A 16,033-nucleotide genomic window follows, 5' to 3' on the forward strand; every position below is an offset into this window, starting at 1 on the left:
AAGACTTGCTGGCCCAACTTGAGTCAGGCACCCCCACCTCCACCCCTCACATCAGACCCTCCCCCAATCAACCGGTGATGGGGTAGGGAGGGCAGGATCACAGAACACATCCCAGGTGACACACACTGAGCACAGTGCTATGCCAAACACTGTTCTAAGGCTTAATGTGTATTAACTGACGTCATCTTTATAATACAAGAATCCTATCAGAGCTGTTATTATCTCTGCTTTGAGGTAAGGAAACTGAAAACTGAGGCACGGAGAGCTGAAGTAACTTGTCCGACGTCACATAGCCAGAAAAGAGTGGCCGGGATTCATACCAAGACTGGCTCCGGAGCTCACACCCTTACCAACCACACTACTGTGCTTCTCATAGTGAGCTCCTGGGGTCGGGCTGGGGGATCTAAAGGATTGAGGGGTGGGCAAGGGGGAGGCCCTCCAAGGAAGGAACTGGAATGCTGAGCCCAGAGAAAGGAAGGTCCTTTCCCTAGAGGCCTTTAAATCACAGTGCCTTCAGATCTTAGCAGTGAGAGTGGAAGGTTCTGGATGATCTCTGAAAACGAATCTAGGACTAGAGTAGTGGGGAGATAATTGAAAGTGGGTTTCAATTCAATGAAAGGAATTTCTTGAGAGTCAGAGGTGTGTGAAAACAGTATAGGGGGCTCTGGAAAGGTGAGTGCTTCATTGCCAGGAGGTGGAGAAGTCCCTTGCTGGGGCCAGAGGTGCGTCTGAGAGGATACCTGCCGTCTCCATCGCTGAGGGTACAGCCCGTGCAGGAGAAGCGGAAGGAGCTCAGTGCGTAGGAGGCTGGACTGGGGCAGTGGGCCCAGATCTTTGGATCAGTAAACCGTCCCCTTCCAAACGTTAGGAACTGATAAGGGGGGCCAATTTTCTATTTTACCAAATCAGGGCATACAAAGCAGCCTAAGCAGCCATTCAAACCCACCTAAAGCAATTATCAGACACTTCACCACTTCATAAAAGGAAGGCCATTTTAATACCAAAAAATCCAAATAGACAATAAATATCCCAGAATAAACTATTGTTTTCTCTCAAGGTAAATCAGTTGACAAAGGTACACCAGCATGACAAAAAAGATATAGTATAAAAACCAATTTGAAGACAGAAAAATTAGGGCATAACACTTCATCTTACATGATTATATGGGACTATGACTATTTTCTTGATTTGAGTTTGTCCCTTTGAGGACCTCGAATTGCTGGAACCACAGACTTATTCTGGGATTAAAGAAATTCCACTTACTTTTGAAAATCCAGTTTCAAGGGGGGACTATGAAGGGAAATGGAAGCAATACCCTTCCAGCGATTTCATTTTGCAGATGAACTGAGGGAAATTAAGAACAAACAGCTTCGGGGTTCTCTAGCTGCTTTGCCCTTCACCGTCACCTCAGCCCTCCCAGCCCAGCTATCTGGTGTATGGGGAAGGGAAGCACAGAAAGGGGCTGCCTGAGGGTCAGGGTCCTCCTCGCTTTCTGCTGCCCACCCCAGTCTATGCTGCTGAGGACCTGCCACCTACCAGAGGAGACCATTTCAAACTGTCACAGAGAGATGTGGGTGGTCTTTATGAACCACTAGACCAGACACCCTGCAAAACCCCTCTCTAATCAAATTGCATTCCAATGACTAGTGCTCAGGGTCCTGAAGAAGCGTCCTGTGGCAGTCCTGGTTTGGCTGGTTTTAGTCACAAAAAAGAAGTACATGCATGAGGAAGGAGTCTGTTCTTATTAATAATAGTAACAGTAGCTGACATTTGGGGGGCCTTTCCTCTGTCAAGCAATGTGCATGCATTAGATTATCGAATTCTTACAATAACCCTGCAAGGTGTGTACTCTGATTTTTCCCATTTTAAAGATGAGAAGACTGAGGCCCAGGGAGGTTAATGTTCAGTCACACAGCAAGCAGCTGGCTAAAGTGGGGTTTAAATTTATGCCTGAAGAAGTGCTAAGGTTTCACTATTAACCACTGTGCCCTGTTCTTTATTTACCTCTCAAAATGTGAAGAGGAAGATTGGTGGGGGTGGGGCATGGAGAAATAGGTCCCATATCTGCCCATATCTCATTAAAGATCTGCTGTTTCCCAGTAGATGGAGGCTGCTGTGTGATCATCTCCAGTTACCTTGTGGGTGTGACCTGCTTCCTTGGCTGGTGTGTAAATTCCCTCAGGGGAGAGTCATGTGCCCCCTTGAATGCCCAGCCTGGTGCTGACCTGGCTGGGGACTAGGGGGTGTGGCTGCCCCCTGAGCCTGGTTCAGATGTAGGGGGCAGGGTTGGGCCAGGCAGGAAGAGGCAGCCAGAGGTTTCCTCTGGGTGGGCCAGCCTGGCTCTTGCTGGGCTGGAAGCCAGCCTGGAAAGGAACTTCCCAGTCACGTCTTAACTGTGTCTTCCTTGTGGAGAGAGCACAGCATTGGAGGAGGGGTTCTGCTCTTCACTCCCCCAGAAACCAGCTGCTTAAGATGGAAGAGGGGACTTGCGGTGCCTTCATTTTGGGGGAGGAGGCAGCAATTTCTCATAAGGCATCAGGATCTGGTTCTCCCCTCCTGGAAAGAGAATAATATTCCAACAACTGCCAAGCTGATTGGTGCCCAGTGAATGTCTTGACTTAGCTGGCTGATCACCACCAGCGCTTTAGCCAGTGCTGTAATAGAAACAGAATGTGAGTCACATAGGAACTTGTAGGTATTCTGGTAGCCATGTTTTTGTTTTTGTTTTTCGTTTTTTTTTAAGTAAAAAAAAAATTTTTAATAAATTTTATTTAACCGCAAATATCCAAAATTATATCATTGTAGTACATAATCAATATAAAAATTAAAGACATTTCACATTTTTTTGTACTGAATCTTTGAAATCGGTGTGTATTTTATACTTACAGCTCGATTTGGAGTAGCCACGTATCAAGTGCTCAGCAGCCACCTGTGGCTGGTGGCTCCCACATCGGACAGAGCAGCTTCACACCATGGATTCTGGATACAAAGACCCAAAAGTCTCAGAATTTCTGCATCCTAAGATTGCAAGGACTTGAGAAGGACTTCAAGGTCATCTGGTTAAGCCCCTCGCACACAAGGACATGACTTTCTTCAAGGAGATCCACTGTTGGGAGCATTTCCTCAATCCATTGAGATTTTGTTTCCTGGCAATTATTGTCAGTTTGGCTTAAATAAACTCTTATAAGCTTTCTTTTAGGCTAGATGTTTTTCGTTGACAATATCATCTAGTGGAATTAAATATAAAATATTAGTTTAAACTATTACATATAAAAATTTAAGACATCTGTAAAATAAAGTTCCAACCCAGTTGAGAGGCTCTTAAAAGGATCAACATGGTGGCCTCAATAAAATATCTCTCAAGATTAATTAAAAAAAAAAGGAGATGTACTGTTCATAGCAAAGCTGACGTCCACACCTACTGTGTTTCCCCCAAAATAAGGCCTAGCTGGACCATCAGCTCTAATGTGTCTTTTGGAGCAAAAATTAGTGTCAGACCCAGTATTATATTATTATATTATATTATATTATATTATATTATATTATATTATATTATATTATATTATATTATATTATATTATATTATAAAGACTCAGTCTTATAGTAAAATAAGACTGGGACTTACATTAAGTTTTGCTCCAAAAGACGCATTAGAGCTGATTGTCCAGCTAGATCTTATTTTCTGGGAAACACGGTAGGTATCTCTGTCCCAGGGGCCCCCTGCAAGGGGAGATGGGTTGCTAACAGCAAACGTCAAGTGTAAAACAGGGGCAAGAGGTAAGGCAGGAAGACACTGGAAGGAGGTAGAATGTACCCTACCCCAGTACACATACTCTCCTCTGTCACCTCCCTTTCTGGAGGGAACATCACAGCCTGGGCACAGGGTGGGCAGGAGTCCCTAAACCTGAACATAGATTCAGGCCCACCCCTTCCCTTCTGATTCTCCTCTCTTCTTTCCATATATATTGCTGCCTACAATGAGCTAGACTCTGTGCTCGGTTGCAGGTAAAGACAGGAGCAAGGAGCAGTTAACTCTGCCTTGGGCAACCAGGGAAGGCTTCCCTGTTGGACAGAGCCAGAGTAGCAGTACAGCTCAGTGGGGGTGGGGTGATGGAGGGGGGCTGGGTGATGAAGGGAAAGGGCGTCTAGGCAGAGGGAGGGTGATAGTTGGAGAGAGGGGAGCTGTGAGTGAGCTGGCATCCTATTTTCCCAGGGGTGACAGCTGCTGTTACTCTTTCTCCTCCCCCAACCCTGGGGTCTCAGGAATTACCATGGCTTCCCATGAAAGAAGGGAAATTCTTTTTTTTTTTTTAGATATGTGTGGCCCCCCTGAGGTCCTAAGAAGACCAGCACATGGTGGATACTGAGGGAATGGAAGCGAAAGAGGGAAGCAGAGGGTGAGGCTGGGTCAGCTGCACAGGGGAACATGGGGACCAATAAAGGGCAGGAAGGGAACTGGTGAGTCCTGAGCCCTGCTTATCCCACATCTTTAGAATCTCATTCACTACCTCAGTAGTAGGAGGTGGTATTGCCCTCATGCTACAGGTGTGGAAAATGAGGCTCAGACAGGTCCAGTAACCTGTGAAGTTTAAGGCCATTCTGTCTGATTCCAAAGGCTGAGCTTTCTGAGTTCTTCCTGGCATATTGTCACCTGGCTACTGCCAAGAACCCAGAAGTGACCAAGTTCTTGGCAGGCACCTCCACCTTTGGGGAGGCCTGCTTTATTGGGAGTTCCTGGTGAAGAGCGGGGTTCCTGGAAAGGGCTCCTATAATGGCAGGCACTACACCACCAAGCTTGGAGATCACCCAGTTACCACCGTACTCCACCCCCATCTCCCCCGGGGAAAGATTGGATGCAGCTCTGAGTGCAAGGTGGCTTGCTCAAGGTCATAGAGCAAGGGAGTGGGCAGAGGTAGTATTGACCACACCTGCCCCTGGGCACTGACTCATGGCAGCTGCTGTGGGAAAGCCACTGCCAGTCTTTCAGCCTTGGCTTTCCCAGCCAGGCAATGGGTAGGCTTGCTTTGACATATATATGTCTGGGCCTGGAGCCAGGGGACTGGGAAAAAGCTGAGCATAGCGCATCACCAGGACGCTTTGCCCTCGCCCTGTTCCAGTGCCAACAGTTCACATGGGGCATCCCTCCCCATGGGCAGGAGGCTTTCCAGTTCTCAGAGGGACAGGCCAAGCTGGGATGTGACTCAAACCCCCAACACCCAGCACAGGCAAGGTGACCAACTGCCCTGGTTTGCCCAGAATTACCTCAGTTTTAGCACCACTCACCCTGCATCCTGGGACTCCCTCAGTCCTGGACAAACACCGACAGCTGGTCACCCTAGCCCTGGCACCACATTCATTCTTGGTGCTCAGGAAATGTTCTAAGTGAAGGAATGCAACCAATGAAGAAAGAACAAATGAGCAATAGTGCTGGGAGGGTCGCAGAATGGGGACTGCTGTCCCCATTTCATAGACGAGGAACTGAGGCCCAGAGAGTTTATATCTTCAGATTGCTTGTACCTATCGCATGCCTTTTCTGCAGCACCAAATCTTCCCTAAACTGTCCCCTGAGAAAGGAAGAGAACGAATCAATGGCGCGTGGCAACCTCCCCGCAGGCTGGGCCACTCGGCTTCCCCTGGCACATGGGACTGCGGGCCTGCCGCTGCTCCCACCAGGTGTGGGATTGGGAATTCATGGGCGCGGGGCGCTTGGAGAAGATAGCTGAATGGCGCCGCGAGCGCGCCGATCGCCGCCTGGTAATTAGCCGGGCGAGCGGCGGGGCGGGCTTATCCACGATCACGGCCTCCCGGGCGGACTCCCGACGCCGCCGCCGCCGCCGCCGCCCCGGGCGGAGGGCACGGCGGTTCCCACGCTGGGCCCCGGCCGGGGGCGTTCTCGGGACGGCGTGGCAGCGCTCGCCACCGCCGCGGAGGCCGGGCTGTAATTAGGGTAATTGCGCGGCTCCCCGCCTGCGGCAGCTCAGGACACGGGCTGCGCCGCGCTGGGCCAGGAGTGGCCCTGGCTGAGGCCCGGCCTGGGGGCGCCCCAGCCGCTGGCCCCCACTCCTCCGGAGGAGTGACTTAGCACTCCCGGCCGCCCCAGCCCAGAAGGGGCTCCTGGAGTCGGCTTTATGGGGAAATGAAGGAAGGAGAGCGAACTGGCCTTGACGAAGTATCTACTCTATACAGGTGGTTGGCTACTGTTCCCGCTCAACGCAGAGTAGTGTCCGGTGCAGAGGAGAGCACCTGGACCACAGAAGTTGCTGATACTATGTAATAGAACAGCGTCCTAATCCCCGCAGCAGTTGAACAGGTGGGCGCTGAGAGGCCCAGAGGGGTTGAGGTGTGTGCCCAAGAATACACAGGCAGTACACCCAGGCTTCAGAGAGGAGACAAAGGCACACCTCGGGCACAGCAAACGTTGCTTTTGATTCCTTGAGGTCTTCGATTTTACAGCACCCCGAGTCGCAACCCTAAAGCCCACCCCTGACCCCTTAGTTTCTTGGCAGCCCTAATCATAACCCCAGGTCCTTACCACTGATACAACTCACTCAAAATCCTTCTGGAAAAGGCAGGTGAAAAAGAAATAATCTGATTTTAAGCTCTAATCCTAAACCCAACACAAACCTTAAGCCTACTGCATACAAACTCCCAGATTAATCTTGACCTTGACCCTCTGCCCATGTTTCCAACCTTATACCCCAAGGATCCCCAGCCGCTCCTCCCATCTGCCCCCTCAGGTACCTTCCTTCTGGGATGTCTGCTTAAGGTCTCCAGTAGCTGTTTGAAGCCTCCGGACCTTTGCACATGCTGCAGTCTCAGGCTGTGATATCATTTTCCTAGGAACATCCTCTGGTAAACTTCTTTCACTTTCAAGGTCCAAGGCAAGCCCTTTGGGTTCCATTCCCTTGGCCAGGCTCTCCACAGACTCTGAGCTCTTAGAAGGTAGGGTCCAAATCTGCTGCAAGTAGAAAATGGAAGTATAAACAATTAATTGAGTGTGAATGAGTGAGTGAGTCAGAGTATGAGGGAATAAGTGAATGAGTGAGAGAATGAATGAATGAATTATTGAATAAACAAGTGAAAACCTATTCTGAGCCTAAATCCTTAATCCTCTCTGTAGCCCTGGATTCCTTCCCAAGTAGAGAGCAACTGAAAGACTAAGGGAGTCCCAGATGTCCTGAGATTGTTAATTCTGTGTGTATGGTCACATGTGTGCATATACATTTGAGCTCGGGACTTTGAATCAGGCAAGTGACTGATTGACCTAAAGACCACTCCAGGCCCCCACTGTTTACCAGCTCAGTGACCTGGGTGAGTGACTTCACCTCTCTGAGCTCTGTTTGCTGATCTAAAATATAGTAACAATAATAAAACCCATCATGGAGAATAGCCCCTCCCCCCAGCCCCTTGCCTGAGACAGGCTCAGTGTTTGGTGCTGTAGGAAGAGGGGTAGAAGGAACAATCTTTCTTGAGGGCAAGGAACACCAGTGACAGTAGGAGGCAGGGCCACAAGAAAGGGGGACAGACTCCTGGGTGGGGAGGGAGGCCTCATGGAGGATGTGAGAATGAGTCGGAGTTTGCTGCTGGACAAGTCATGGCAGAGGCAGCTGCATGTTCAAAGATACCAAGCTGTGAACAAAGGGTTCCCTATTAATGCTGGAAAACAAAGTGGGAGGTGGGAAGTGGTGGCAGAAATTGGGCTGGCGAATCAGGAAAGGACTTAAGGGGCCTTTGACTGTTGTACTTTATCTTATAGGCAATAGGGAACCATTGCAGGTTTGAGCTGGGCTTTAGGAAGACCACTCTTACCAGCAGTGTGGAGGATGGCATGGAGGTGGCCCTGGCAGGAAGCAGGGAGGCCAGTTGGGGGGCTAGTGGGGGAGTGGAAGTGACATAAAATGATGTTGGTGATTAGCTAACCTTTATTGAGTGCCTACTATGTGCCAGGCGTGGTTCTAAATGCTAGCGTGCTTTAATTGAATCCCCACAACATCCATCAAAGTAGGTGTTCTCTTGATCTTCTAGAAATACCATCTATACACTAACATCTCCCACGTTTCTATCGCAGTCCACACCTCTCCTCTGCTGGACCTATATGTCCAATAGCCCATTGGCTTCTCCATTGGATGTCTAATAGAAATCTTAACCTTCTCATGTTTGAAAATGATCTGCCCAAACCTTCCCCATCTCAGTAAATGACAATTTCATCCTTGCACTTGCTCAAGCTAAAAGCTTAGCCATCATACCTGTCTACCTTCTCCCCCATCACCTACCCCCACACCCCACACCCTTTCTCTCACTCCCCACATCCCAGCTATCTGTGGATCTTATGGATTCTGACTTCAGCAGTTTCCTCAATCTGACCACTTCTCACCTCCCCGACTGCGGCCAGCTGGGCCAGACCCCACTGTTTCTTGCCGGGATTACTGCAGTGGCCCCATTTCTGACTGCTCTCCTTGCCTCTGCCCTTGCTGTGGACCCCTATTCTTCACATACAGCAGCCAGTGTGACCTTAACATATAAAGTCAGATTGGGTCCCTCCTCTGCTCAGACCTGCCCCCATCTCCCTAGAGTCAAAGTTGGGATCCTGAGAACAGCAGACAGATGCCTCCGTGATCTAGTCCCTCTCTCTGCAGCTCCTTATCAGACTTCCACCCTCCTTCACTCTACTCCAGCCACAGGGACTTCTTTCCCAGTCCTCCAACACTCCAAGTACCCATTAGGCGCAGAATTCTTGCACTTGCGGTTCCCTCCACCTGGAATGCCATCTCCCCAGATGTTCATGCAGTTCGCTCCTTCAAATTTCTGCTCAAATGTCACGTTGTTAGTGGGACCTTCCTTAGCCACCCTATTTAAAACAACAACCCTCCTTCCTCCCCTACTCAGGTCGTCTCTACCATCACTGCACTACAATGGCAGCTCCGTGAGGACAGGGACTTTTGTTTGTTTTACTGCCATGTCCCTGGTGCCTAGAATATTGTCGGTGCCCAATAAATTGCTTTCAAAATTGAATGTGAAATCCTCATTTTACAGATGAGGAAACTGAGGCAAAAGAGATTAAGTAACTTGCCCAAGATGGCACACTAGTAAGTGGTTGGGCTGGGATGATGAGACCCGGATATGGGCAGTGACAGCAGTCAGGGTGGCGAAGAGGGATGGGTGAAAGAGGGCCGTCCAGGTAGGCCCCCCTGACTGGGTTCAGAGGCGATGGGCTGACTGTGGCACCAGGGGGTGAACTTGACATTGTGGAAATTCACAGGGTTGACATGAAGATTAAATCAGTCTGGAATTGAAAACACATTGGATGTGTTGTGGAAAAAGATTTTTGAAAAGCTATCCCACGAATTTTTCATTCCCAGCCATTTTCCTGTCCTTCTTCACCCTTGACACCGAGGCATCTATTGCTTCTGAGGGAGGCAGATTCAGTCACTGACTTTGATTCAGTCAAAGCTAATCCCCGGCTTTGACTTTCTAAATGGGTAGTGGAGCAGACATAACAGTTTCAGCATCCAGGATTTTGATTTAAAGACCTACACACTTGGGAAGGGCAAAGAGTTTTTCTGAGACCCCAAACTTCCTTTTACATGTCAACCTGGAGTCTGGCTAAGTTGGACTTCTCACTGGGAGCCCTGTTCGGAAGGGAAGCTGTGAGGTAGGTAGGTGATCTTGAAATTTGAGTGTGTATCAGAATCGCCTACAGAGCTTGTTCCAACCTGGATGGCTGGCTGGCCCCAACCCCAGAGTTTCTGAGTCAGTAGCTCTGGGTTAGGCCTGAGAATTTGCATGTCTAACAAATCCCCAGGTGATGTTGACTGCACTTTGAATAGCCCTGATGTGGAGCCCACACCCCTCCAGGATGGAGGCATGGGGAAGGGAAGGCAAGAGAGGGTTTCCAGGACTCCAGGAGATGGGGGTGTAGAAATGCTTAGGAAAACTGTGGGCCAGAGGGAACCGGGGTTGGAGGAGAGGGTGTGGAAGCGGTGGCCAGGAGCAGTTCCCCCATTCTGAGATTCTCCAAGCCCTCCCCTCCACCCCTGTCTTCAGATGTTCCCCAAGAGAAGGAAAGGAGGGAGTGAAAAATCCTAAAAGAGTAAGCATTTTACCCCAAGGACTTGAGTGGACCTGGAGTGGCACAATTTAGAATTTCTTGCCGAAACTGCATTGGTTAATCCCTCTGTTCCCCTGAGAGCATGGGGAAGTGGCCATACAGTTGTCACATGTGGTTCAGAACACAGGCTGTGGAGTCATTGACTTGCTATGCAACCCTGGGCAGTAGACACCCTCTCCAGGCTTTTGTCTCCTCTAATGTAAACTGAAGATGAAAATATTCAGCTCACGGGATTGAGAGGCTTAAGAGAGATTGCACGCAGAAGAATGCAGAGCCAATGCCGGCATAGCACAAACATCCAATAACTGTATTTACTGTTATTATGGATTTAGAAATCTTTCCCTCCAATTTTTTCTTCTCTTTTCCTCCTTCCTCAAACACTTACTGGCACCCACTATGCCCTTGACATAGATTTTGCCCTACAAAGGGAATCAGACAGGTCAATAGGCAACTAGAGACAATGGGCTGGTGCTGTTTTGGGGTAGGCCCAGGGGGCCGGGGAATCAGAAGGCTTTCTGGGGGATGGCATGGAGTGCTTATTTAGCTGGCTTTGTAGAAGGTGGTAACATATCAAATGAAGGTTTTAAAAAATATAATAGCACTTGAGAAGGAAAGAGTAAAAATTATACAACCTCTCCCTTAGTCAAGGTTCAGAAATATAATTCCAACAGAAATATAATTGCATCAGTTTATAACAGGAGGCAGGAAAGCATGATGGACTTTGGAATTAGATAGACTGAGTTGGAATCCAGACTCTGAGGTTTAACAAACTGTATGACCTTGGGCTCGTTCCTTAACCTCTCTGTGCCTCAGTTTTCCTTATCTGTAAAATGAGACTAAAGATGTCTACTTGATATATGGGTTTGCTGTAAGAATTAAAGGAGGCAGACCACGTGAAGCGCTGGCATGTGTTTATTTGCTCATTAATTCTGAGTCCAGAGCTGGAAAGTGGATCAGGGCTGTTTCCTCTCCACCCTGCCCCCAAAGCAGGGCTGTCACTTTGCGTTCTGAATCACAATGAACTGAGGATCACCTGTCTTTCCCACTACCCTGGGTGCTCATTGAGGACGGGGTCCAATTCAGGCTTTGTGTAGTGCATCCACTTTAGAAACCAGTTTGACATCATTAGTAAAGTTGAAGACCACCTGCCTCATCACTCAGTAATTCCCTTGATATTTACTTTAGTGAAACTCTCGCACTGGGAGGAGTGTACAGAATAATCATAGCAGCCTGTTTGTAATAGCAAAAAACGGGAACATCCCAAATATCCGTCACCAGCAGACTGTAATTGATTGTGGCGTATTTTACAGTGGAGTGGTACCCAGCAGTGAAAAACAAATGACTTATAGCTCATGACATCCAGGAACCCCAGGACAATAATGCTGAACAAATAAAGCAAGTCACAGCAGAATACATTTAGTATGATTCCTGTATACACTTCACAAATGTGCAAAACGAAATGGTGTATTTTTAGGGATATAAACACATAGGGGAAAATAATTTTTTAAAATAAGGGAATGATAGACACATAATTCAGGATAGTGGCTTTCTTATCCTAAAAGAGGGAAAGCCCTAGAGCAGGAAGGATGCACAGGTGGCAAAAAGGAAGCTGGGCTGGGGGAGGGGTACAGGAGTCACCTCATCTTTACAATATACACATGTATTATAAAAATATTTTCTTCATACTTACCCAACAGGGTGAAATCATGACTAAGAAGCTTTAGAGGGAGGGGCAAGGAGGATGCACGTGGCTCAGAGCAGAGAAGTACCCATCTGGGGCTGTAGGACTTCGCGTTTAGCGGACCTGCGTTTTGAGGAGTCCAGGATATTTCCCTCAAGATGACCCTTCCCTTTGCTGTAATTCCATTATCCATTATCATCAAGGAATTCTTAGCGGTTCCTTCCCAACTCCTTCCATCCAGGAAAGGGAGGGCTCCAGGTTGGAGAGAGAAGGAAAGGGACGTTCACCCTGATGAAGTGGCTTCTCAGTTTTATTATACATCCGGGTTCTGGGGCTTTTACTGCTTCCTGGGCACCACAGCACCGTTGGAAAGAGCTAAGGAGACAAGGCTTGGAGAGCCCCAGGTGGAGCGCTCGGTGCCTCGTAGGTGGGTGTTCAATCAATGTCAGTTCAGAAAAAGGAACTGTGCCTCAACGCGATTCCCTGCTCCGCTGCAGCCTGTATTGAAAGTGACGCTGTGTTGACCCCAGAGGCAAGGTCAGACGAAGCCTTGCAGCTTCTGCCCGGTCTCTTGGAACAATGTCCTGCTGGATATGGAACCCAAATTCAGTTCACCAGATTTAATTCAGAAAAGCTTTTCAAAAGCTCAGTAACTTGGCAAATCTAAGAAGGGAGACATATGACATATATAATACCAGGGAAAATTCCTCCAACGGATGGAGGACCTTCTGTTGGAAGATTTACAATGGTGCCCAGCCCTCGTGTTCCAGGGACAGCCACTACTACAGCTCACCTCTGGGAACTGAAGCCTGGATCCCAGGTTCCAGATTCTGGAGGGAGTGTAGTGCAGAATCAGCAAACAGGTAGAAGTGCTCAGGACTTAAATTTGGGAAACCCCGACTCTCCCTGGCTATGGGAACCAGCCATGTCTCCTTCCCTCCTGAGCCTCAGATCCCCCAGAGGTAAAATGGGGGAGCAATGCCTGCTCCTCACAGCGCAGCAGTGAGGGATGAAATGTCCATAAAGTGCTAAGGACAGTGCCAGCTCAGGCAGAGGCTCATCAAAGAGTGCCCCCTCCTCTTTTCCCAGGTTGGAGAGATGGAACTGGAGGTTTCTTAATCACAGCCAATGAAGAAGCTCACAAATTGGCCCTTGCACCTCTGTCTCTCCTCCTCTCCCCTCATCTATCCTTTTCTCATAACCTCCTCACTTCAGCTCCTCTCTCTCCTGCCCTCATTCCACTACCTTGTCCTCTTCAGTGATGTTTCTAGAAGTCTAGGGCATGCCATGTTCTCTCCTCCAATGTGAAAAGCAAGTTGCTGCACTGTAACCCCCAGCACTAAAAAAGAAGCATGGCTTTGGTGGGCCTATGGAATTTGGAGGCATGGTGTTCTATATTTGGGTGTGTTATTCCTACTTATTTACAAAGTTATCCACAAGCCTTTCACTTGGAGTGGGGCCCAGAGAAAGAGAAGGTTCCAGGTGGTGCAGGCTGCAGTGCAGGCTGCTCAGTCAGCTGGGCCTTTTGAACTAGTTGGCGCAATCGTGCTCAATGTGATGTGTGTATGGGCATGTTGTATGGAACCTGTGGCAGGCCTGGGTAGCTGACTCACAGGGAAGGCCCATGGTTGTTGTGTTGTTGTTGCTTTAAAGAGCTTTATTGAGGTATTATATCCACATGTAATAAACTGCATGCATTTAAAGTGTAGAATTTTATGTTATGATACACACACACACACACACACACACACACACACACACACAGGGTGCCAAAAAATGTATACATATTTTAAGAAAGGAAAAAACTGTTAAAATTATGCTGATGGTAACCACTTTGAGCAACTCTTGTAATTGCAGAAGTCAAATGTGACCTGTAGTCATCTTTTGTTATCGGTATATATTATTACAATTTTAAAACAGTTTTTTCCTTTCTTAAAATGTGTATACATTTTTTGAATATATATATACATATATATATATATATATATATATATATATATATATATACACATATATATAGCTATGAAACTATACCATAATCAAGATAGTGAACATTCATCACCTCCAAAAGATTCCTCATGCTATTTTGTAATCCCTCCCTCCACCCCTTTTTCCCTGTCCCCAGGCAGCCACCAATCTGCTGTACATTTTTTGAGACTTTTATGCAAGTAGAATCATGCAGTAAGTACTCTTTTTGTCTGGCTTCTTTCGATAGCATAAATATATTGAGATTTGTTCTACTGGTTGCATCTTTCAATAGTTCATTCTTTTTTATCGCCGAGTAGTATACTTTGTGAGGATATACCACAGTTTGTGTATCCATTTGTCTGTTGATGGACAGTTGGGTATGCAGCTTTTGGTTATTACAAATAAAGCTGCTGTGAACATTCACATACAAGTCATTCCATGCACATATGTTTTCATTTCTCTTGAGTATATCCCTAGGATTGGAATGACCAGGTCATATGGTAGGTGCATATTAAGTTTTTAAGAAACTGCCAAACTGTTTTCCAAAGTGGTTGTACCAGTTTATATCCCCACCGGCAGCGTATGAGAATTCCAGTTTCTCCACATTCACACCAACATTTGGTATGGTTAATCTTTCTAGCTTTAGCCACTCTGATAGGCATGTAGTGGCATCACATTGTGGCTTTAATTTGCATTTCCCTAGTGACTAATGATATCGAGTATCTTTTTATGTGCTTATTTGTGATCTGTATATCTTCTCTGGTGAAGTGTCTGCTCAACTATTTTTCCCATTTTTTAATTGAGTTACTTGTTTTCCAATTATTGAGTTTTGAGTTCTTTATATATTTTGGATACAAGTCCTTCATCAAATGTATCATTTGCATATAAGTTTCACAGATTTTGTTTTTACATTTAGGTCTATAAATCCATTTGGAGTTACTTTTTATTTATGATGCAATGAGTAGATTAAAGGGTTTGGGTGTGTGTGTTAACATATGGGTGAGCAAATTGTCCCAGCACCATTTGTTAAAAAGACTGTCTTGTCTCCATTGTCATGCTTTCCAGTTTGTAAAATAGGAAGTGAGGCTCTGAGAGGTTAAATAACTTGCCCAAGGTCAAACAGGTAGTAAGTGATGGACAAGTGGGGATCAAGACCCAGGTCTGTCTGACTCCAAAGCTGGCCTATTCCCCCCTATGCTCTTGGGAGAGGAGTTTTGAGCATGAGTAGGTCTGGGGGAAGTCCTCTAAGGCTGGAAGTGATGACCCCTATGTTAGGGACTTTTAAAGTTATAAAGCGCCCATCAAATGTAAGTGGGGCTGGGGGGGTAGGGAGGGCAGTCATTGCTATCATTGTTATCCTGGCTTCCCAGGTCTAATTTGAGAGACTGAAGAACTAGCTTCACTGTATCCGTGATTGATTTGGTTACATGAAAGAGAAGCCCACACCATCTAGTTTAAGCAAAAAGTGTAATTCAATGGAAGGTGTTACAAGCTATCTCACAGATCTCAAGGGCAGGCAAGTCACACAAGGGCTTCACTCCGAGGACTGTCAAGATATCAGGATGGAAGTCTCTAGGCTTGCCCAGCTGCCCTCGTGCTTCTCTCAGAGCACTGGTTTCCTTCCTCTCTCTCTCTCAAATGGGTGTCCCAAGCAGGTCTCCTCAGGGAGTCTACATTACATTACCCGACCTGTACCTATACCTAATTAGGGTCAGACTTTCCTCGTCCTGATTTCAAAGCTCAGGAATCTGATTGTCCCAGCCTGGCCTCTGCAGTGGTTCCCTCTGAGGCAGGTACCCAACTCTGGCCCATTAGCTGGACAAGAAGGGGGCTGGGCTGCATAGAACAAACATGGGCCCAGGACCTCTCTGGATTGGAGTCAAATAAGGACTTGTGAGCAGAGCAGGTGCCCAAGAAGGAACCCCCTTCCCACTTGCTTGGTCTGGGAACCAGGAGGAGGCCGATGAGGTCATCCTTCTGCCCCATCACTTCTCAGTGCCAAACTTCTTCAGGGGTAAAATTCCTCCATCTGGGATCCCAGTGCCTCTGGAAACTCTGGAAGATTCTGGGAGAGCTCAGTGAAGAGCATGTAGCTCATGTTTTGGGGGCTGTTTAGGATTCCTGGGACTTGACTACTTGTTTTTCTTAGTCCCTGAGGGGTGGTTTACAGACCAATCCCAAGGAATTTCCGGTCTTGCCTCCTGAGTCACTGGCAGACTCAGAAACATGACAGATAAACATGTTGTTTCACCAGCTACCTCTCTCTCACTGATTTC

The 16,033-nt window shown here is 47.5% G+C and overlaps 1 long non-coding RNA gene across 1 annotated transcript in view; it reads right to left on the reverse strand.

The window, feature by feature from the left end:
• Positions 1-978: 978 nt before the first annotated feature.
• Positions 979-16,033, reverse strand: part of LOC141572081 (uncharacterized) — a 33,039-nt gene continuing 17,984 nt past the window's right edge. The window contains exons 2-4 of the long non-coding RNA XR_012497191.1: positions 11,799-12,376; positions 6,742-6,958; positions 979-2,556 (exon numbers count right to left, since the gene is read on the reverse strand). This is a non-coding gene — a long non-coding RNA (uncharacterized LOC141572081). The remainder of the gene's footprint in view (positions 2,557-6,741; positions 6,959-11,798; positions 12,377-16,033) is intronic.

Source organism: Rhinolophus sinicus, linkage group LG06 (genome assembly GCF_036562045.2).
Source record: "Rhinolophus sinicus isolate RSC01 linkage group LG06, ASM3656204v1, whole genome shotgun sequence".
NCBI classification, from domain to species: Eukaryota; Metazoa; Chordata; class Mammalia; order Chiroptera; family Rhinolophidae; genus Rhinolophus; species Rhinolophus sinicus.